The sequence below is a fragment of the Lepidochelys olivacea genome (genome assembly GCF_965140295.1).
Source record: "Lepidochelys olivacea isolate rLepOli2 genome assembly, chromosome: 3".
Classification (NCBI taxonomy): domain Eukaryota; kingdom Metazoa; phylum Chordata; order Testudines; family Cheloniidae; genus Lepidochelys; species Lepidochelys olivacea.
The window spans coordinates 93392640-93416645 of NC_140413.1; the positions used below are offsets into that span (position 1 = coordinate 93392640).

Here is a 24006-nt window from a genome sequence, read left to right on the forward strand (position 1 = left end):
TAATGGTCCTGCACATTTGCATTAACACAGCCCCAGTGGTGGACTTCCTGACTCCAAACTGATTTGTGACCGACTGGTAGCAGTCTGGAGTTGCCAACTTCCGCACAGCAGTCGCTACACACGTGTCCTCCAAGAGAGCTGCTCTTATTTTGGTGTCCTTGTGCCACAGTGCTGAGATGCGCTCCGCACACAGTTCCAGGAAGATGGCTTTCTGCAGCCACTACTCATTAACCCAGACCTGCATAATGATGTGATCTCACCACTCAGTGCATGTTTCCCAAGCTCAAAATCAACGGTCCACCATGTGCAGCTGCTCCATAAATGCCAAAAGTAATCTGGTGTTGTTTCTTCCCATGACATAGAGCAGGTCAGACAACTCTGATTCCTGTTCAGATTGGGTGCTCATAATATACTACAGGACCATCCGCGATGTGTTCATAACTGCAACAGAGAGCAGTGCAGGATCCATCCTTTCAGAGAGAGATGGCGGGTGCATAGTAAACAGGGGCACTGAAAAATGTGTGAAATGCAGTTGGAAGCCAATGGAATGATGGGATGGAAATATGCATGATGGGATGTTGAGCTCACACCCATGACGTGCTGCGATCCATTCCACAACTCCTAGCTGCAGAAGATGGCGAGTAGCACAGTGGGATAGCTACCCACAGTGCACTGCTCTCACCATTGATGCTAGTGTACCAACTGTGGATGTCCTCTGCCGTCAAAAAGAGCATTGTGTGAAATGCACAGGTGATGAAATTATAGCACCTTTAGATCATCAGCGTAACTTCCATTGACAAAACTCTGTAGTGTAGACAAGGCCTTACTGGTTGGAATTAGGAGACCAAGGTTATAGTAATGGTGCTGGCTTACTGTGACTAATTTAACTTCTCTGCCCCTCTTTCCTTATCTGTAAAAGGGGGATGATGATATTTATTTACCTGGCAGAAATTGTGAGGCTGTTCATGAGACACTTTGGGTATGTCTTAAGCATTTTAAAGCCTGTGGCAGTGAGTCTGAGAGCCCAGGCATGCAGGGCTTGTGCTACATCTCTTAAAAACAACAGTGTAGATATTTAGGCTTCAGAGCCTGAGCTACAGCCTGAGCCACAATGTCCCCACTGCTGTTTTTAGCACCATCGTGTTAGCCTTGCAAGCCCAAGTCTGTAGACCCAGGCTCTCAGATTCATTGCTGTGGGTTTTAAAATGCTGCATAGACAAACCCTTTGAGATCCTCTGATGGAAGTGCCATTTAAAAGTTATCTTTTATTCCTGTGGCTGTTGTGGTTGTCATTAATTATTAAATGCAGTCACCAGATTTTCACAAATTATGAGAGCTGGCCTAAAATTAATCACATTGCAAAACATCTGTGTAGGGACAGCTTTCTCATAAGATAATTTCTGGTGAACCACCCCAAAAAACTAACCAGTTTCTCACATAATTTTAAAAAAGCAAACATAAATGTTTAATGCCTGCAATGGCTGGATGGGCAAGAAAAAGATGCTCCACAGAAGCACCAGAGTTTCTGTCCTCCCCTGCACTCCCCCTGCATAGACCCAGTACTTATTCCGGTGCTCCTTGTTCTACTTGGGCATTAGCTAGACAGACTGTGAACAAGAGGCCAAGGACTGGGGCAGCAGAAGTTGCAAGTGAGGGTTGAAGTGCACTGGCAGAACTGTATAGAATCGTAGAACCGTAGGGCTTGAAAGGACCTCCAGAAGTCATCTAGTCCAGGCCCCTGCTCTGAGGAAGGACTATCCCTGACTGGTGTTTGTCTAACAAAGTTGAATCTTGCCAACATGTTCATTCAAGCTACTGTTATTGCTCTTTCTGTTACATTGAGTAATCTTTCATGAGTACTCTATTTGAAACCGAAGGGGAGAAAAAAATCATCCGCTCTACAGCCTGAATGGTTTTGCACAGCAGTTAAAAGAAGCTCCTAATGCATGTTGATTAGAGGGCTGAAGGGCCTATAATAACGCATCTGCTAAAGCTAAACCAACCTAAAGGACTTTGCTTTATGGTGTATGAGGATATTTTGAATGAAAGCTTAAATGGCAGGTTCTGTGCTAGATCATCCTCAGATAATTACAATAGAGTCTGGAGAAGAGAAAAACAATGTCCCTAACTCTGCCCAGAAGCTCAAGGAAATATTCTGTCTGAATTACTGAAGTTACAGAAAATAAGCATGTCTGTGAGCAGCTGGTTTAAAACTTTCAGATGGCAAATTATGCATAGACATTTAAATGAGATTTTGTGTGGTATGCTCTGATGAAGGGGATGTCTTCCAGCTGGGGTGTAGCCAGAATTGCTGGTAAATTCTATTACCATACTATGATGTATAATTTATCATTGTGTCATTGTATAAGTAATTTGGGGGTATTTTTTTTCTTTTTTATTGTTCAAGTTCCACAGTTGACAATGAACTAATCAAACTGAGTACACAGACTTGGAAGAAAGTTGTTTTGTCGACTAATAAATTAAAAGATACAGAGCTGGTCTCTCTGGGCTGGAAGCCTAATGACTAATGACCTGGAAGATTCCACATTTGATTTTTCTTCAAGTAGAATCTGTATGTATGCCATGTGCCTTCAATCGGAGATTTTAGGTAGCAGTGCCTGTTCGGCTCCTACATGCACCCTACGCAGCCTCATGTCCTATATCAAGGATCATAGAATCATAGAATATCAGGGTTGGAAGGGACCTCAGGAGGTCATCTAGTCCAACCCCCTGCTCGAAGCAGGACCCAACTAAATCATCCCAGCCAGGGCTTTGTCAGGCTTGACCTTAAAAACCTCAAAAGAAGGAGATTCCACCACCTCCCTAGGTAATGCATTACACTGCTTCACTACCCTCCTTTGGTAGTTGAAAGCAGCTATCAAATCCCCCCTCAAGCAGGGGTTTCTGTGGAAGAAACGCTCTCAGTTCATTCTTAACTGCCTTGGCCTAAGCCAAGTTCACAGTCCCCACCTAAGCAGAGACTTTGCTGGTTTATTGTAGACCTTTTATTACTTTATTTTTTTATTATTATTTAGTTATTTTATTTTATTTTATTTTGTTCTTGTTTTGAGTTTTTGCAATTTTTTACTCTGACTCAAGGCTTGCCTCAGTCCCCCTGAGGTAGGGAGGTCCTTTCTCAGGAATCCTCTTTTTTTCTAGGATATGACTAGATCCCCAGGCTTCAAACATTGCCACACTTGCAAGGGACCCTTCGTGGTGAATGATGGCCATTCCTGATGTACCGACTGCTTCAGAGATACACATGTATCATTTAAGTGAAAACATTTCACTAGTTTCATTAGCTGCTAAAGAAAGAACAGAGTGATAAAGTCCAGCTCCTAGTGATGGAGTGTTCTCTTCATCCTCCATCACGTGGAGAAAAAGGTGGATGGCTGCTTAGGGTCAGGCAAGAGATATAAATCATTTATAGAAGCCCCATCTGTGTGATTTAGTCCATTTTTTTCAGACTTTCTGTTGTCGCATGAGGTGTGGTGGTTATTGAGGTCCCCTGAATGGATACTGAAATGTTGGTAAAGTTGGGGTGTTCCAGGCTTCATTAGAAAGTTTATAAACATTTGCAACTTTAAGCTGACTGACTCTTGCAATGTCATAACGAGGTCAAGCAGGGGGTAAATTCTCCACATAATCAATATCAGATTTCACATAATGGCTCTGCCATATTTTCCATCAAGATTCTAGCTAACAATGTCATAGTCTCTTATTTGTCAGCCTACTGGCAAAGAAGGAATCTACATGCATTTCTTGGAAACAGATAATGTCAGCCCTGTGACAGGCCACGAGATTCTCTGTTACTAAGTGCTTTGCTGCTGACAGTCCCTTAACACTATGCTGAAGAATGAAAAGTGAAGACCTAATGAATACTGCTCCGGTATCATGGTAACCAGGCTCCGGATTGTCCAGATTTGATCTGCTGTTTGCTGCTTTAGTCTCTCCAGAAGCATACTCCAGGGGAGCATGATGAGAATAGAAACATTATTTCTAACACTTATTTCAGTGCATACAAAATAAATGCTCCCGGAATTATCTATTCCAACCATTGATGTTAATTTTTAGCTTAGACTTCATATTTTGAATCCCTCTTGTTTAGCAGTGGATAGTACAAAGAAGAAAACAATTAAAGGTGAATGCAAGCATTGGTTAAATAAGTGTTTGAAATGTACTGAAAAATGTGCATTGAATCTCAACTCATCTCTCCTTTCATCTCTTTTATCTTTGTGCCTTCTTCCATCCTCTCCCTGTATCTGTAACTTGTCCTCTACCCTAGAAGCTGGTACTTTTAAGGATGTGCATAAATCCCATTGATTTCCGTAGTACTTAAACATATTCTTATGTCTTGAATAAGGATGTTTTCTTGAATCAGGAGAAATAAGAGGAAAGAAGGATGGAGGCACAAGGTAACTGTAATAAAAATACATGGTTATATAGTTTATCTGTGTGAACAGCTTGATGGTTCTGAATCATTAGCTTTAAAAACAAGATTAATTATTTTAACCCATGGCTCCTTACTGTTTGTTTAATAACATTTGCTATGTCATTATAATCTATGACTATTTTACTTTTTAAAATTTGTTCTCAATTGTTATTTTAACCCATTTCCACTCTTTAATGCACTGCATATGTTTTATTAGCTTCTTCTATTTCCTATCTTTAAAATATAATCCCATATTTCCCTTTTTGAAACCCCCTGCATATTTAATTTCTTTAAATCTTTTCCTATTTCCCTTTTTTCAAATCCCTCCTCAAGACTTTCTACTTCAATGAAGCCCACAAACTAGAAAGCATATCAATAAATATTCTATCAGCCACCTATTGACATGTGCATGAGTGTATAAAAGTTCCTCTGGTAGAACCTTCCATGTCCTCTAGATTTTTCAAAGTATTTGGTGTTATCCACCTTTTATAGATGTAAGTGCCTTACAGAAGGGACTGGATTTAATTCTGTGTCCTGTACAATAGCAAGCACACTCTCAATGCTGAATAAATAATAATATAGTTTCCTTACAATACTATACCACAGAGCAAATTAATTTCAGACTGTCTCTGATTTTGTTGACTTGATTATTTTAAAAAGTTGTCCCTTATTTTAAATGAACATATTAACACATAAGGTCAAACAGCTGCCTAATACAATATTTAGAGGTTTTTTGGAGGGCTATTTAAAATATGAGCCTATTTGGTTTGATAAAGCCATACCTACCACCATCACCCAACAAAACACCAATAGAAGTTAAATGTACATCAATTTGAAATGAAGTTCTTGCTGATGGTGCAGAGGCCTCCAGCTCCTTTCCTGTGACATGGCAAGGTGTTCCAGTAGCATGCAGGGTAGATGGCAGATCCTCCTTCCCTGGGCTGAGGACAGAAAATGGGTGCAATGATTCTGGTGGCAGATGGAGCTTCTTCTATCTCTTCTCTCCCATTGGGATTAAGGTGCTCCCTCCTTATTCATTTTCAATCTTACTCTCCTTTATATTGTAAAATGAGAGCGAAAAAGACTTTAAATGGTGTTAGTAGAAAAAATTAGGCGAGTCTGGGTAGAGGGGAGAGTAGGAGGATTGGGTGGGATAAACAATGACTGGAAAGAGACTGAGGAAATGGAAAGAGAGATTTATTTTCCCTCTTCTCTCTCTGCCCCTTCACCTCAACATGCACCAGTTCATTTTCCCCTTCCAAACAGATTGATCATGTCTGCTTTCCCCACAACAATTGATCCCCCATGTGTTCCCACATCCCTCCTTCGGATTACACACAGGCACACACAATTGGTACAAGCCCCACTGTGTTTTAGCTGATTTTGTTTCCGCTGCTGCCTGTCCTGCTGTAGTTGCCACTGTCCCTTGTGGGGTCACTGAAGTGCTGTGGAACACCAACCCTTTTCAGACACAGTACTTAGTAGAGTGTTGGAGAAACCATGACTCGAAGATGAGGAACAAAAATACTTAAGCTCCTAGGCTTTATAAACTCTAGCACCAGATGGGTCCAAGTAAGCATTACTCAACTGCCTCCAAATGCCACACTTTTTCCAGATCCCAGAGATGCTCTTGTCTCCCTGATCCACCCTGTCTCATCTATCCCCACAGATGTCACAGAAACTTCCCCGTCCTGCTGGACTTCAGACCATCCAGTGCTGGAGGGGAAAAAAGCTATGAATCTACCACCCAAATTCATTTCTTCACTGCTTTCCTGGGTCCCAGTGCTCCAGCTGGTTCCTTCTTATTGCTCCCCTTCCCTACGGACCAAAAACAACAACAACAGGGGCTCGGGTTATTGGGGTGGGACAACAGCAGATGAACGTCACCCACTCCCAGGCCTTAGGGACGGGGCATCCAGCAACATCAGCCACAGCAGAGGATTTTTACCCCAGTCTGATCGAGAACAGGAATTGTTGCAGAGCTGGAGGGAAGCAGCTGGTTTACCAGTCATGTCACATGAGAGTTGTGTTGAATCACTGATTGGATAGCCAACTTTTGAAACAGAAGGATAGTGAACAATGCACTTCTAATATAAATTTAAGATGAATAATTATTTGTGCTAAACTTTGGGATAGATGAACATTTTGCAAAAACCTGAATAATTATAATTATAATTAATTATCCAAATAATTATAAATAGCAAAAAGCCTCACAAACCAGAGCAAATTGAACTTGGCATTTGTGCATTTATTCATGAATCAGTTTTCTAACTATACACTCAACTTCGCTTATTATAAATGTGCTCTCATTTAATTAATTTTGTACTTTCAGGTTTGTTTGGTCACTTGGGAAGAAACCTGAGCTTTTGAGAAGCACCTTCCCATTTGGTTTATTTTTTCCCCATCTCTTTAAAATGTCATCCTGTTTCTTTGAATCAGGCAAATTGCTACTCATTTTTTGCCTATTAATACAAAACATGCAATCATGCATGCCATTTTATGCCCCATGTCACAGAGAACCACTCACAGTGAATGAGAGGGCACTTTTAAACCATGAAAGGTACCCTATGGGCTGTATTAATTTATTTCATAAATCATTCTAATAGTATTGCAGAGCTGGTATTTTGATCATTTTCTCAGTTTGTGTATATATATATATATATATATATATATATATATATATATATATATATATATATATTAATGAGTGAACATAAGAAAACATTTCGCAAAAAGGAAGATTGAACTAACTTTGCCATCTGGTCAGAATTCTCCAGGGTTTGGAGAACTACCTGAGGTAGTCAATGGAAGTGGCTTGACTAAATCCCCCTACTGTTCACTTAGTACAATGTTCTAAGTGAACAGTAGGACTCTCCTCAGGCAGACATGAGTGTGCATTAGAGCTATGTGAAACATGCCTCTTTCAGTCTGTCCTACAGGTGGGCACATTTCACTTGGCTTTGCTACTTGGATTAATCTAAACCCTAAAGCAAAACCATATGACCTCAGGATCTTCCCCCACATAGGCCAACTTAAAAGCATCCAGGACCTTCATTACTTGGTGTTATCTTCATTGGAGTCTGGGGCCAGTGGTCTGCTACCAGCTTATCTTCAGACATCTTTGTGGGGCAGTAAGCTGCTACCAGTCAATCAGCTCCTCCCCATTCTGTTTGATCTGCTGTTCCTACATTCCCCATCCCTTTTGAAAAGATGTCATCAAGGAAATTCTGTTTTCTTCACCAAGTCCTAAGGAAACTTGAAACCATATGAAAGGTGTTAGGCCTATCAGTAGTCTGAAACTCTCCCAGTTTCATTGGGAGAGAATGTCAGTGAAATTTGCTTATAGAATGAAACCCAAAATGAGGGAAGCTTTTGTTTTGGTTTTGTTGGGGAAGCTTCGCACAGCTCTAGTAAGCATATGCATGGTGAGGGAGGAATATGAATGGAGAAAGGAAGAGTTAAAGTCCCCACCTGTTTTGTGTGTGTCATGCCTCCATGATTATCCATTTACAACAACTAAAATGGAAACAGCTGTCTTGGAACAATTTTAAAACTTTATCCCTTAGCGACACAAATAAATAAAATCCATTTCCGATGCAAATTCTTGAAACCAGCTAAAGGGATTTAACAAGTTAGTTATATTTGCACCAGGGATTTCAAAATTCATTTTTATTCATGTGTTTTATCTTTAAAATAATTGGGAGGGAGTTTAGTGCTGAAGAAAGCTTTGAGCCATGTACATTGTGGGCATATAAGATGCCAGCTTCTTCCATACAGCTAAGTGCATTCACCTCCATGCTGGTCTGCAATCAACTTCACTTGTTACTCCATTTCTGAGACTCTTGATCAGAGACAGACTGCTAGTTGTGGGTATGTCTGAGGCTCTTAAAAGGCATTTCAAAAACAATTGGTTGGAATGCCTTGCAAAGCTTGTCAGTGTCTTCAGTTTGCAACAACAGCTGTCCCGGGTGTTTAAAAATATTGGCTATACTTGCTTCTTGCCAATGTGAACAGAAAATCACAATCATTACAGGTCCCTTGGTTCAGCCAGGTTTTGTGCCTTTTTCCCCACAATGCAATGCATTGCATTTGTATTTTACTCCAAAGATCCTAGTCCTAGCAACAGCACTTAGCATTATGGAATAGGTGCTTCAGAAGACCCAGAATGCACAGGTACAATCACTACTGTGATGCATCCCCAGTGTAAACATGCCCAACTGGTCTTTCAAAAATGGTGTTGCTGTATGGACACCCTATCACAATTTCCTTCCTTAGAACTGTTTCCTACCTATCAACGACTCCTGTGGGCAAGAAGGGCAATCAACTCTCTCCAGGTTACTGAACAACAGAAACCATATTGTCCCTCTCCAAGGTGGTGGAAGGACCACTGTAAATTGTTCCAGATCCTATGGCCTCATTCCCAAAAAGTTGATGGAGGTGGGCACTCTCCAGAGGCATTCCTGTAACTATTTGAAGCTAATTCTTGTCTGACATGTCTGGATGTCTCCTCATCAACTTAAAATTAAAATAGTCAAAGCTGAACTTCAATACTTCACTCTGCCACCACACTCTGTCATTGTTGTCAATGAGGTCAGGCTCCCTGTAGACTCACATCATAAAAAAATGTCGCTGCCATGATCACTTGGTCCGTTGATGTGACCATATGACTCCCCACTTATTCACTACATCAAGTTCAAGCTTCCTGTCAATACCTTCAAGGTTCTTCACAGTTTTGCCCCTCACCACTTGTTCCACCTGATTCTCTTTGCAGTGCTGTCACCTCATGCTCTCTGCCAATGATGACAGCCACATGCCTCATTAATCCATGTCTCCATAACTGTCTCTATGCTTTTTTCAGTGCTCCCCCCACCACCCATGCATGGAAGCAAGCTAATCCATCAAGTTATCAGTCAGTCATATTTCAAATCCCACTCCAAGACTCATTTCTGCCATAAAAGCCTAAACAATAGTCATCTAATAGTCTCAAAGAAAGAGGGTATGTGGGGACAGTTGATCAAATAAACAATACAAAAGCATAGCAAACAAATTGTGCCAGCCATCAACCCTTCCCTTTAATTTTTTTTTGTCTTTCAGAGTGTAGGGTCTTCATGGCAGGGATTCTGTCATCTTATGTGCTTGGAAAGTGCCTATCATACTACAGATGTTATCACAATATAGGAATCAATAATAATAATAATTAATAATAAATTATACATTAATTAAATGAAAATCAGATGTCACTTAGTAAACTTGCTGCTTTGGATTACTTTATAATCTCTGCTGATTTGTGACCACTTCATGGCCATTCAGACTGAGATTGGGAACACTTTGGCGTCTGCTTAGAGATGGCCTCACATCCTCTGTTCAGAGAGACACTCAAGGTCTAGTTCCCTCTGGAATACTTCATCTTTCATAGGGGTGAAAATTAAAAAGCCTTGTCCTTGTTTTGTAAAGCAATTCAAAAATAACATGAAATATGGTTTCATTTTGGTAGATAGTATTAAATATGATGTCCCTTAAAAGCCTACTGAGCATAAATCACTGTAATGGTACACAATATAACAGCTTATGATGGTGTGTGAGAAATGAGCAGTGATGCTGCCATCCATAACTCATAAGACAAAGTTCCATGTGGGTTATGTGACTTGAACATTATGAGTCCATTGTTTCTCATTTTCAGATTGGACATTCAGTATAACTCTTGTTCTGATTATTATATGCAGGAATTCCACAGAAGTGGTGACGAGGGTTGTCATAAATATAAAGGGAAGGGTAAACCCCTTTGAAATCCCTCCTGGCCAGGGGAAAGCTCCTCTCACCTGTAAAGGGTTAAGAAGCTAAAGGTAACCTCGCTGGCACCTGACCAAAATGACCAATGAGGAGACAAGATACTTTCAAAAGCTGGGAGGAGGGAGAAAAACAAAGGGTCTGTGTCTGTCTGTGGTCGTCTTGGCCAGGGACAGAACAGGAATGGAGTCTTAGAACTTTTAGTAAGTAATCTAGCTAGGTATGTGTTAGATTATGATTTCTTTAAATGGCTGAGAAAAGAATTGTGCTGAATAGAATAACTATTTCTGTCTGTGTATCTTTTTTGTAACTTAAGGTTTTGCCTAGAGGGGTTCTCTATGTTTTTGAATCTAATTACCCTGTAAGATATCTACCATCCTGATTTTACAGGGGGGATTTCTTTATTTCTATTTACTTCTATTTTTTATTAAAAGTCTTCTTGTAAAATACTGAATGCTTTTTCATTGTTCTCAGATCCAAGGGTTTGGGTCTGTGGTCACCTATGCAAATTGGTGAGGCTTTTTATCCAACATTTCCCAGGAAAGGGGGGGTGCAAGTGTTGGGAGGATTGTTCATTGTTCTTAAGATCCAAGGGTCTGGGTCTGTAGTCACCTAGGCAAATTGGTGAGGCTTTTTACCAAACCTTGTCCAGGAAGTGGGGTGCAAGGTTTTGGGAAGTATTTTGGGGGGAAGGACACGTCCAAACAGCTCTTCCCCAGTAACCAGTATTAGTTTGGTGGTGGTAGCGGCCAGTCCAAGGATAACGGGGGTAATATTTTGTACCTTGGGGAAGTTTTGACCTAAGCTGGTAAAGATAAGCTTAGGAGGTTTTTCATGCAGGTCCCCACATCTGTACCCTAGAGTTCAGAGTGGGGGAGGAACCTTGACAAGGGTAATGGAAGGTTTTTTAGTAAGATTAATTTATTTTGTCCACTTTTTAATCTTTATTTGGGTGGAGGTTCTTTGCCAGATTGTCATTATACCAAAATATTTTTAGATCTTAATCAAGAAAGTACTGCAGCTTTAACTTTTAAAACAGTTTGATGATCAGGAGCCCTGAACGAACAGAAAAGCTTAGTTTCTTATTGTTCTGATTGAGATTACAATCTCTGTACATTTCCTGTCCATGGAAGATTTTTTTCTTTTTTTAATTTTGGAAGCTCTACCTTTCCCTATAATTTTATTTCAGTTGATTATACTTTGGTATTTCAGTGAATTGAGACTAATGTTCATTAAACTATTTTGTTCAGCCACAGAAAGATGAGAGGTTCAGCAGTCCTGGTATGGGCAATTGGCATGCTGCAGAGCTGTGACTATTGTCATGATGTATAATCTCTCTTCTTCCCAACTTTCGGTAAAAAAAAAAAATTCTCAGAAAAAAAAATCAGACATCAATAAAAAGCAACTTTTAGAGTTCTGATGCAAATGACTCCTTTGCTGATCTGGCATTTATCTTGACATTGGAGTTTGGGGCGTTAGCATATACCATGGGTTGCATATACCACGTCCACATATTGTTGTGGACTCAGGCATGCCTTTTCCATGGCAGCTGAAGCCCTGTGTTTTTGAATGTGCCTACACAGACCTCATGTTCATCTGCTGTAACAGGATTATGAAATCCATTCTACCTCCCAAAGGGTGGAGGAGATGATGAAGTTTATTCACCCCTACAAGTATGAAACGTTCCTCTACAGTATGAAACTTTAAATGTAAAGAGTTTTGTGAGGAATTGATTAATTCATGCAGCATGTCTTTAGGAGTGGAATTGAGATTCTATTCTCTTTGGTCATTAGTGTTCCCCTGGCAGTGCAACACTTGAGTGAACTTTCTAAACTAGATAGCAGAAAGCATGGGATTAAGTTAGACCTGTCTGGTATGCAAGCTCTTCTGCAGTCAAGCAAGCTGTCCTTTGACTAGTTCATGACTAGAGTCAGCACACCCAGCCAGATTCTTCTTCTAGATCTGAAGCTCCAGAAGAAAAGATGCATTCTTGGTGTAACTCATCCTGCCTTAGTGTGGGGGGGATGGACTGGATGATTTCTTGAGGTCTCTTCTAGCCCTACATTTCTATGATTCTTCTAGGCTTGAGGAACAGATTTGGGTCATGTCTTCCCCTTCTCTTCTTTCATTTCCATATTGCCTGTTCAAAATCCATTAGGACTGTGTGGAAGTGACATTATTGGGGATGTGTGTTCCTGGGTGGTCAGACGTGCTGTATTTGGTGATAAAACCCTATCTCCCAATCACCCACTCCCAGACCCAAGGTAGGGTAGCTAATTTTATCTAGCTAGCTAGACATGTTTTTATACACTGTCTGTCACTGTAATATCTTACGATGATCAGTAGGGCTTAATGGGAAGGAGAGACAACTACTGAAAACATAATTATTAGCTGACCATTCTGAAGAATCTTCTAAAAGTCCCATTGAGCTTTGTTGAAATGTGTGCTTTTGCTCTGTGCAAATTCGAGTGCTTGTGAAAGTGTCAGATGGTCGTCCCTGCAAAATGGAGACTTCAAAGGAGAGGTACTATATGGGCAGTGACAAACTGGCAATGCGAGCTTCCTCACATGTCCATGCCACTGAGTTTAAATCCTGACATGAAGGGGAAATTTAGTCTCTATTACAAGTGAGTCCTTGGCCTCTCTGCTGAGACTTCCAGAGAGGCAGCCAATCTGTGTTGTTTGAAGTGATGGTTTTGTGCTGTGGACACTTGTCTGATGGGAACTGGATTGAGATCACCAAACTCATTTCACATGGGTCACAGAGCAATCATCACACAGTAGCCTTTGATCTGGTCTGCATTTAATACAGGTGACCAAGAGGTTGAAGCCTTTTTACTCCCTTTGTTTATTTTATGCTTCACAACTTTCACCAACCTTCTTTATTTTGAATATTTCTCTAATTGTTTTCAATTAACTCTAAACATTTCTCTTAATTGACTCCAAAATGTCATTTAAATGACATGGCTGACAACGGTATGCTGCAGTGACAGCAAGGCTTATTTGCCACCCCCTTTAGTGGTCATTGTGCACCAATGCTCAAAAGGAGTTAGGGTCCTAATTTCTGTTTAGGTTCCCAACTTCCATTGATTTAAATGGAAGTTAGGGAGACTAAACAGAAGTGAGGAGCTTAACTCCTTTTGAGCATTTAGCCCTGTGTGTGTGCGCGCGCGTGTAAGTGTTTGTACATCTATTCAGAAACTTCTTCCCCGTTCACATCCTGGAGAATGGCAAGAGCTGCATGCAGAACATGCAAACTGAGCAAATTAATCAAGTCATTAGATTGAAAATTGAGGGGGAGGCAGATCACTGACCAAAAACAAAATATGCAGATTTTGCACTATTTAACATTTAAGGCATCTGCCTTTTCAGTACGGTCGTTAATCTGTTAATATCAGAACTGGCACTAATCAGCACCCTTTTTAGCAGTCTCAGCAGGTCTGGACAAGAACTCTTTCATGCTCAGGAGATCTCTTTTGAGGCTAGAGAGGGCTGCTGCTTCCAGGGCTATCCGTCTGATATCTCTTACCAGCGCTAAACTCACTCTACAAAATATTAGAGCAGAAAAAGAAACCCACACAGATTAGAACTGAAGTGATTCTAATAGTTTAATATAATGTGCCAGTTCCTTTAGGCGTCTTCCCTGAGGCAGAATTAAGTAAAGTTATTGAAAGATGGATGCAGCAAGTCTACAGTATCTGATCAGTCATGTTGGGTTCACCTACTGGACTATTCATCCTAGATACGTTAAAGAGTGCCAAAATATTACTATTGAATCATCAAGGGCCAGATTCTGAAACGATTACATCTGAATCGTACTTTACTCCAAAAGGAGTGCCACTGATTTCAGCAGAGCAGCTTGCTACTTAGCATTAATAAGGGTGACAGAATCTGGCCCCAAGAATCCAAAAAAAATATTTTCGATTTAAGCCTCCTCCAGGAGACAATTTGTTTAAAGTTGTATAAAACCTGGCAGGGAGTCAGGTTATTCCACTGGGCTGATAATGTCTTACTCTGGTTTATTAGATGTGTGTGTGTGTGTGTCGTTTTTCATTCTCCTAATGTAATGTCATTGCTTGACAGACCACCCATCTTCATTTAATTTTGTCTGCTTGGGAAAATTGTGCCATTGGCAACAGTGTCATTTCTTTCAGTGAAGGAATCCTACATCATAAACATTTGTTTACTCCAGGCTCCAATCAGAATTGATTATACTGTAGTGCAAACCATATGATGCTATAATAGAACAAACAGTTTAATAAAAAGATTATCCACCATTCTTGTTTTGGTCCTTCAGCTTTCATTGTCATAAGCTCTCCAGCCAGCTGAATGAGATGATTTGTATGGAAATAATAAATCTAAAAATGGATTAAAGCCCAGTTAACCTGATTCTTGGCAATTTCCTTACAATATGCATGCATAGTGTTGACAATTGGGTCTACAAATTTACGCAAATTGTGAGCTGAACTGTAAAACCTAGGTAGACATACATAAGATGTTAAAATCTAGCATAACAAATGTTGATGGGGAAAAAGTATGAAAGAGAGACAGAATAACTGAATTATTCTGAATAAAAAGACCAGCTTAATACGATTCAAGGACTGTGTTGAAACTATGCTTGTTAAAAACAGGAGATGTGGAGCTGGAAATTAATGAGCCAAAATTGATATGTCCGATATCAGGCCGAATTGGTGGATAAAATAATGAGGGGATAGGCTATTCCACCCATCACTCCCTTTTGGGCTCCTTAAAAGAAAAAGATTTTGTGATGAAAGAACAAAAAGAAGAGATGGAAAGAACAGACAGACAGAGGCTACTGGAATTAGCTTCACCACTGTGGCTGCCACGCCTATTTTTCCCTGGGACCCCAGGGTCTTCATCATCCTGATCCTGAATGGTGTTCTGACCAGACCAGGCTAGAAAGAGAGAGACCCAGATGACATTGCCACCTCTACCAGCTCCAGCTGAATCCCAAACACCACCTGGGATGACCGTTTGTTATTGCCATCTTTAATACCATCTTAGAGACTGTCAGACAAGAGCTTTTCCTTCTAAGATTCGACTTTAACAACAACAGCAGCAATGATATCTCCAGCCCGTCTCAGCTAACCTCTTCTTTCCCCAGAAGGGGAGTTATCACCATCTTTGATACTGTGTAACAAACTGTCAAACAAGGGAGGGTTTTCTTCTTGAACTCTCTCCAGCTGAAGGGAAAGGGCACAAGGAATGTTGCTAAAATGAAACCCTCCCTTAATACTTTACATTTCAAATGTTTTAACTCTTTCCCCTTCTTTTCTTTATCTGTAATAAAAAATTAAAAGGATTGTTAATGGTGTGTTTGCCATGGGGCTAAGCAGGCTGAGGTCTCTGTATGCCAAGCCTTGGACCTTATTTAACACTGGTGATGGACCATGACTGGGTTGTGTTAACACCTTTAGCCCACATATTCCATTTAAATTGATAAAACAATATCTAGTCATGCATGTAGAGCGAAAATCACCCCCTGATGACCTGTGAATGTGCACAAACACCACTTAAGCACACACTATTGTGGAATTAAATGTAAGGGCCTTGGATGGGCCCTTGGGAGAAGTCTGGGTTTCATCCAAATTGCCTATTTGTATTGAATACCCGCAGACATACACAGATACTAGGCTTTTAGTGTGCATTTTACATAAACGATGAGGGAAAAAATCTTCTTGACTATCTTCCTAATATTTAATGCTGCTATTAATGTTTTGATTAGGGATGGATTAGAGGAAAAAATAACTTCCCCAAATCTTCGCATCAAATTCAAACCAAACCTCAAATCAATATTTTTCAGTGTTTGAAAACTGTCTCTTACACTTTACTTTTTATTGTCATATCTCTGCATTTTGTGGTTCTAGCTGGAATTGGAAGCAGAAATGCTTCAAAGTAATTCTTATGAGATATCAGCTGAATGTTATATACTCTCAAGGCTTGGATAGTTCAGCTAAAGTTCAGATAAGCAATTAAGCATCCAAACACTTGGTTGCTTCTCCTTATGGGACCTTTGAATGCATGAGGTTTCACTCAAAGCAGTACTGTAGTAAGGGCATATTTGTTATATTTCTACACTACTATGTAATGGGGTTTACAAATCCCACAGTGAGTGCAGATAGAAGAGAGAGGAGTGTCTTCCTTGCTTACAGGCAATCAGACTGACCTTACTGCCACGCAGCTGCTAACACTTTTTTGGAGACATGCACCCACAGCTGTGACCAATACAGAAAACAAGCCCAGCCAGAAAGCAGAAGAAGCCAGAAGAGCATGGTGCGACTATAGAGGGAAAGAGAGATAGCAAAGCCTGGGGTAGCAGAGGGGAAATAGCCAGGCGCTTCTGAGAAACTGACAAGGAGGCAAAAGACTACAAGCTCTGAAGTTTAAGGGCTGATAGGCTCAATTTAAGTTAAGATGTGTTTGACTGGTGTAATTTTAGATGAACTGAAGGATCCAGTTAGGAAAAATCTGGGACCTCTAGAAAGACTACACAAGAGCAGCTAACACACCACTACTCCAAAATATTTGTATTATTCTTGCACCCCAGACTAAGGCTTTATGCTCACACCCTTTAACATTGCTTCTGCCTTCTAGACTTCTTTGATACAATAATGTTTTTATATAGCAACCTTCATGCAAAGTCTTACAGGGAATAATTTATCCTCTGCCATTCATATAGTGGAGCCTGCAATAAAAAAATGAGCCATTTGGTGTCACAAAGCATCTTTTTTGAATGCAAAATACCCTCATTTTTGTGGGCAAGGAAAGGAAGAGTTCAGTGGTTCATGGGGATCCATAATTACATTCCTTTCTTGTAGTAGTACCTTCCTCCTCAATTTAGCTCAGATCTTGAATAGCTTATTCAGATTGTGCTAGATTTTTGTGAATACTGTAAAAGAATCAGTGAATATTAGTTCAAAGCTGCAAGTATATATGCTTAGAATTTTCTCACCTTCTTGTCTTCATTTTCTATTAGTATTCTAGTACACAGGCAGGTTTGCGATAACAATGGATTTTAAGCAAATAGTGGACCATGTTCATAACAACTGAATTTTTAATTCATAGACTCAAATATTCACATTGGAAACCTGAGTCTTAGAACTTAATTTCATCCAAGTAGGACAATTAAACAATGCCATGTAACATATGTGATCAAAACTAGCAACACAGCTTGAATTTTGAACATTCATAATAACTCAAGAACGATAATATTAAGAGTTAAGGTTTTGTCTACATGGGAAAAATTTCTGGCATAACTAGTATAATTATACTACTATAGAATAGTAAATGTCTCAATATAGACAGCCCTAGTTCCCATTTAAAGTCAAAGGGATTTCGGCTCTTAAGCATCTATGTGACTTTTGAAAATGGAACGTAAGCAACTAAGTAATTTGATCCTTTTCAAAACTTTAACAATAGACTATGACTCCTATATCCTGTCTGGTGTTTGTTGTAAATTTGATGACTAGTGTTTCCAGTAGACAGCTAGTTAACCGGGTTTTTGTTTGTTTGCCTGAGACCATCACCATGTGAATACATATTCCTTTAGGCTTATCCCAAAATTACTAATTAAACACATCAAGCCCTGGAGCAGCCTTAGGGGTATAGCACAGTTTAAAAATCATTGGCAGTTAGTTACAATTGCTTCAAGAAAAGGATTACCCAACACTTAAAAAGAAAAAAAGTATGCTTAAACTGAAGAGGAACATCGGTATAATAGTCATGCTGTTTCATGCAGTGTTTTTTTTTCCTTATTGTACTAGTGACATTTTGTATTCTTTTCCAAGAATCAAAGGTAGCTATATATGAAAACCATTCCACATTTCAAGCATATTTATTGTTAGTTCTGTATAGGGATTATACTCTTTTGTTTTTCAAGGATTCAATTTGATGCAGACTGTTTTGGTCTTGTAATCCACTTTCCAATATTCCCTTTTATAGGGAGCGTGTCTAAGTGTGAGTTTATAGCTTAATTCTGAGTTTGATTCCTCAGCACAGTTTGTTGTGGCTTTATAGCTTCACTTTGGTAGGATAGCTTTTACATGGGTAAACTGGGTCCATTTGAATTCTCTATGAATCTTCAATCTTTTCATTATGGAGTACCAACTGTCTCCAATGTTCAGCTAGGCAGTTAAGTGTTGCAATAAATATTCAAAATGGATCCTTATCCCTTCTTTCTCATGCTGATTAAATAGAGCATCCTGGAATATTATGTATGATTTTTCATAAAATTCTGTAAATAATGTAAATTCTGACTGTATTTTTTTTCTCTCCATCTGTAAAGGCAGATGAGCAAAATATTATAGTGGTGATATGCTTAAAAAAAGTAGTTAGGATTTTAGCCAATTTCCCTTCCACCTCTGTTGGACTTGAAGCATCCATGAATCTTCAAAGTACATAATTCCCTCGGAACATTCCTCTTGCTTCCTAGATTTAAATGTTTTGGGTAGGGAGCATTTTAATGATACCCTTATTTTAAATTTGTGTGCAGCTCCTTTGTCAAGTCAACTCTACCATCTAATAAATTCTTACTCTGATCTCTTTGGGACACTATGTTGGGGCAGGTCAGCTGAACTCTAAGCAAGAGGGAAGCAAGGATTTAGTGATGAACAGACATGTCTCTGTGCCAGATGGTTTTCTCTCCCACTGGCAAAATTCTCTACTTGATGTGTAATGTATTACATAGTTTACCAGATCCCTAGAGTTAGACTAAACTATCATTTTCAGGAGGGCAAAGGTTGGGAAACAGCTACAGTCCAATACCATTTAAAACAAAACTATTCCTATTAGACATGTGAGCTAAAGAGAAAGAAAATGAAACAACACTAAAAAAATAGACTTTAGCAAATAAAAATCCATGCATATAGAAATAATTATTTGATTTCTATATGTTTCAGAGTGGTAGCTGTGTTAGTCTGTATAAGCAAAAACAACGAGGAGTCCTTGTGGCACTTAGAGACTAACAAATTTATTTGGGCATAAGCTTTTGTGGGCTAAAACCCACTTCATCCGATACATGAAGTGGAAAATACAGAAGCAGGTATAAATACACAGCACATGAAAAAGTGGGTGTTGCCTTACCAAGTGTGTGTGGGGGGTCAGTGCTAACGAGCCAATTCAGTTAAGGTGGAAGTGGGCTATTCTCAACAGTTGACAGGAAGGGGAATCCTGGATGCCTCATCATCGCAGGCATTGGTACCCTGACAGCAGAATTATTTAGCTATGTAGACTCTCTCCTCAGGCCCTATGCTCCCAGCGCTCCCAGCTATCTTCGAGACACCACTGACTTCCGGAGGAAACTACAATCCTTTGGTGATCTTCCAGGTGGAGGGGCAAAGCCAAGAGGAAAGAAAGGACATGATAAAAGGGAGAGACATTTTGCTGTGCTCTCTCTTCCACCTACATCTACAGACACCACCACCACCACCACCAAGCTACTGAAACGCTGATCAAAGGGGAGAGCCTGACTGAAAAGTAACTAGCCAGCCTGTGGTGAGAAGCATCTAAGTTTTAAGGATATTGAAAGTGTTAAGATCAGCTTAGAATGCGTTTTGCTTTTCTTTCATTTGACCAAATCTGACTTGTTACGCTTTGACTTATAGTCACTTAAAATCTACCTTTATAGCTAATAAATCTGTTTGTTTGTCCTACCTGAAGCAGTGCGTTTGGTTTGAAGTGTGTCAGAGGCTCCCTTTGGGATAACAAGCTTGGTACATATCAATTTCTTTGTTAAATTGACTAACTTATATAAGCTTGCAGCATCCAATGGGCATAACTGGATACTGCAAGACGGAGGTTCCTAGGGTTGTGTCTGGGACCGGAGATATTGGCTAGTGTCATTTGCTTGCAGGTAGCTGGGAGCAGCTTACATGTCAGAGGCTGTGCATGAACCGCCCAGGAGTGGGGGCTCTCACAGCAGAGCAAGGTAAGGCTAGCTCCCAGAGTCAAGGATCGGAGAGGCCTAGCCAATCACCGGTCCAGAGAACACCAGATTGGAATGTCACAATCTCCATCCTATCTATCATTCAGGATTGAAAGGTCAGCTCCTGCATCCAATGGGTCCATGATGCCAGCCTCCATCATCCACTTGTTAAACTTTCAGACAAGCACCTTTTTGCTTTCTCATTTTGCTCCTCATGTCTTAGAGAAGTGCCCTATAAATATCCACAAAACTAACTCATTTTCCTCCCTCAAATTTCTCCTTCAAATTCTCCTTGCTGCGAGGCCTACAAAAAATTGGCAGTGGCTAGGTGTGCTGAGAACACAATGTGTCATGCTGACCAGTATTGTCTCTTTGTTTCCTTTTACTCCCCATCTGCCCATATCCATTTGTGGTCTCTTGTCTTATACACAGATTGTAAGCTCTTTTAGGGGCGGGATTGTGGTTTTGTTCCATGGTCCATGACTGGGGCTTCTCGGTTGCACAATAATACAAATAACAAAAAATAATCATTTCAGGTTTAAAAATTGGAGGATTGTGGAATATGATTTCTAAAGGGATGTATGGAAGGAGGCAGGGCTTTGACAGAGCAAAAAGGAATCAGTTTAAAGTCTGATATTTTGCTGCCTTGCAGAAGCAGTAATGGGTACTTTTATACTACTAGATTTGGAAGGTTTCTAGTTCTCTGAGGGCCTCAATACTCAGTTCTAGCCCTAAAAAACACAAATATTTGAGTTTTAAAACTCTAACATTATGTAAAAAAACCCATAAACCCCTTTTAAGTCATTTTCAGAGGTGGTTAGTGACTCCCGCTAAGCCCCCACAATTGGTCTTGTGGTAACTAAGACACCTGCCATCAAAGAAGAAATACAAAAATCATCCCAATATTTAAAAAAAAATCTCTCAAACATTCTTAACATAGTGCCTGTAACATACAAAGCACCCACACAATACTTGGTGATGGTCTAGTGTAGCAGAAAAGTTTTATCAGCACCTGTTTGAGATGATCTGCACAGCCAGAGTTTTTGCCTCTTGTGAAAAGTGTGCTCATCCTAGTCTCATGGTGACAGAACTGTTATACTACATCATCATATAGTCTCTGTATAATAAAGAAATAATGTCATATTGTGCAGGTGCCCGTGATGGGGTGTCCACCCCACACAGGACTGGAAGGGTTTCAGTTGGCCAGGTAGGCCTATGAAACCCACAGGCTACACCTGGAGGAAGAGCCAGGGCACAGGGAATTGATTTCAAACAGGCTCAGCTGGGCAGGAACAGATAGGGCCTATAAAGCCAAGATGCTGGCAATAGACAGACCTGCTGTTGGGAAAGGGCAGTCATGCCCTGGGAAGAGGGTTCAGAGCTAGTATACCCAGAGAAAGGAAGGGAAGCAGGAGTTGTAGGAAGCAGTCCAGGAAAGGAGCAATGAGAGCTGGGAGAGGAAAGCACAGACCTGCTGGGTGTAGCGTCCCTGGACTGGAACCTGGAGTATAGGGTGGGCTTGGGCTCCCCTCCCAGGTACTGAGGGCAGGACATAGACCAGATGTGGGGCAGTGAATGGGAAGACTACCTAGGTCACTATGAGTGACAGAGAATTGAGGAACTGTACCCCAAATTGGGGGAAATGCTGAGCAACTTAACTGCAGGGTTGAGTCATGAAGAGGACACTGCAGCTCCTGGGATGAGAGAGGAGTTACGGATCTGAGAGAGAGAGATGACATACAGCCATGGGAGGGGGGAATGGACCTTGAGAGCTAATCCCCAGAGTGATCACGAGGAGGTACCAGACAAGTGGTGAGTGGTGCACCCCCTTAGTGCCTAACACCAGTGCTTGAAAACTTACTGTAATTAGATGAACTATTACACATTATTATAAACATTTTACAGTATACCGTCACACTTTGGTAGCTTTTCATGCCTTTATGTACCCAGAATTTTAGTTAACTGTCAGGTTAGAGCTTACTTTGTTTTTATAATGAATTATTTCTTTGAATGCTGACAGGTACTTGGTGCTATACAAATGTAAGGAGATATGATCCTTGCTCCAATAAGTTTAAAATCTAATTAAGATTCAGACACTAAAAAGACTGTGGGTTATTGTGCAAGTCTCATGAGGAAGAGGGGATTCATCTTGGACAACTGAACACCAGAAGATTTTACAGAATCAGGATTAGAGCATGTGTGTGGGTTTGTGTTAGAGCAGTAGATCTCAACCAGGGGTTTGGATCCCCCCCGGGGGACTGCAAGCAAGTTTCAGGGGGTCTGCCAAGCAGGACGAGTGTTAGACTTGCTGGGGCCCAGGGTAGAAACCCCACTGCATGGGGCTGAAGCCTGGGGCCCTGAACCCCCGCCACCTGGGGATAAAGCAGAAGCCTGAGCAACTTCACTTCACTGTGCCCCCTATGGCATGGGGCCCTGGGAAACTGCCCAGCTTGCTACCCCCTAACACTTGCCCTGGCTTTTAGATGCAGAAAACTCATTATTGTGGCACAGGTGGGCTGTGGATTTTTTTAATAGCATGTTGGGGTGGGGGTGGGGGGCTCAGAAAGAAAAAGATTGAGAACCCCTGTGTTAGAGGACTTGAAAAAGAGAAAGCAAACAGCTGATCATCTCTCTAAAGCAGCAGACTAGCTTTAGATAGGTGAACTGGATTTGAGAGTAGAAAAAACAACTGAACTGGCTTTTGATTTCACAAATGTTGTATTTTTAACTTCCATTTATGAGACTTACCCTACTGACTCTGGCCTGGCAGGAGTATCCTATTGCAAACCACTTGAAGAGCTCCCTAGTCTGCTGCCTGTATAACATACTCCCTGACTGAATTTACAGCTCAGACAGCTTCAGTCATTTGAAACATGGGTGAATAAGCACCCACACAAATGTCAACCTGCCTCACCAAGCACGACAGTCTTTGAGTTTTCTATACCCTTCTGTCACAAAGTTGAGAATGTAATACACCCTGAAAGACTCATTAGTCTCTCCAGCAGGGGTTGAGCTTCTGCAGCTTTGGAACTGATCAGAGTTGTGCATTCTGGTGGACAACAGAGTCCCTTCCCTATAGTCAATCAGAACACACTAAGGGTGGAACTAGAGCCAGGAGGGTGAGAAAGTGGTTCTGTGGTCCTGGATAAGGAGCCTCTTATCTGGGAGAGGGAGGATTCTGGATAGAGAAAGGTCTGAGGGGTGAAGCCTCAGTCTTAGACAATGAAGAATCCCTGACTGGGAAGGATTTTGTCTCAGGGTGTTTGTCCCTATAGGGTGCATAGGGTTGGCAGGGTGTTCTGGTCAAGCTAGACCTAAAGAACTAAACCTTATTGATACTGACTGAGTATGACTTGGATCTGTTACTTGTGTTTGTGTATGACTCTTATTCAATTCCAGCCAGATTGCAGGCCAGTTTATTTATTTTATGACCTTCATATGTGAACATCATTCACGGCTGGACGCACTGAATGTTAGAGCTCCAGGTGGCTCTAATTGTTGGCGTGCCTACAACATTTGCCTCCCAGGTTTGTGCTGTGGCTGTCATGCCTACTGACCCTAACCGATTTCTATGCACTATCACTGACCCAGGCTTCAGCTCAGACTTATCTAGGACAAGAGGCAGTTGGTTACAATAGAAGTGGATCTGTGTAGCTGGGACAGAAGGAAAAGGTGATGGACTCGTTCATACCAGGACAGAAGATAGACAAAGGCTAAAATGTTCCAAAGATCCTAAGTCTGACTGATTTTTAAAATGAGATTTAGGTTCTTAAGTAACTTTCAAAAAGGGATTTAAACTCCTAAGTCACTCAGTGCCTTTGAAAATTGTTCCCCAAAACTATTT

At 40.7% G+C, this 24006-nt stretch overlaps 1 long non-coding RNA gene across 1 annotated transcript in view; it reads left to right on the forward strand.

Annotated features, from left to right (window-relative positions):
• Positions 1 to 19824, forward strand: part of LOC311518968 — a 96144-nt gene extending 76320 nt beyond the window's left edge. The window contains exon 6 of the long non-coding RNA XR_014711162.1: positions 19482 to 19824. This is a non-coding gene — a long non-coding RNA (uncharacterized lncRNA). The remainder of the gene's footprint in view (positions 1 to 19481) is intronic.
• Positions 19825 to 24006: the final 4182 nt, after the last annotated feature.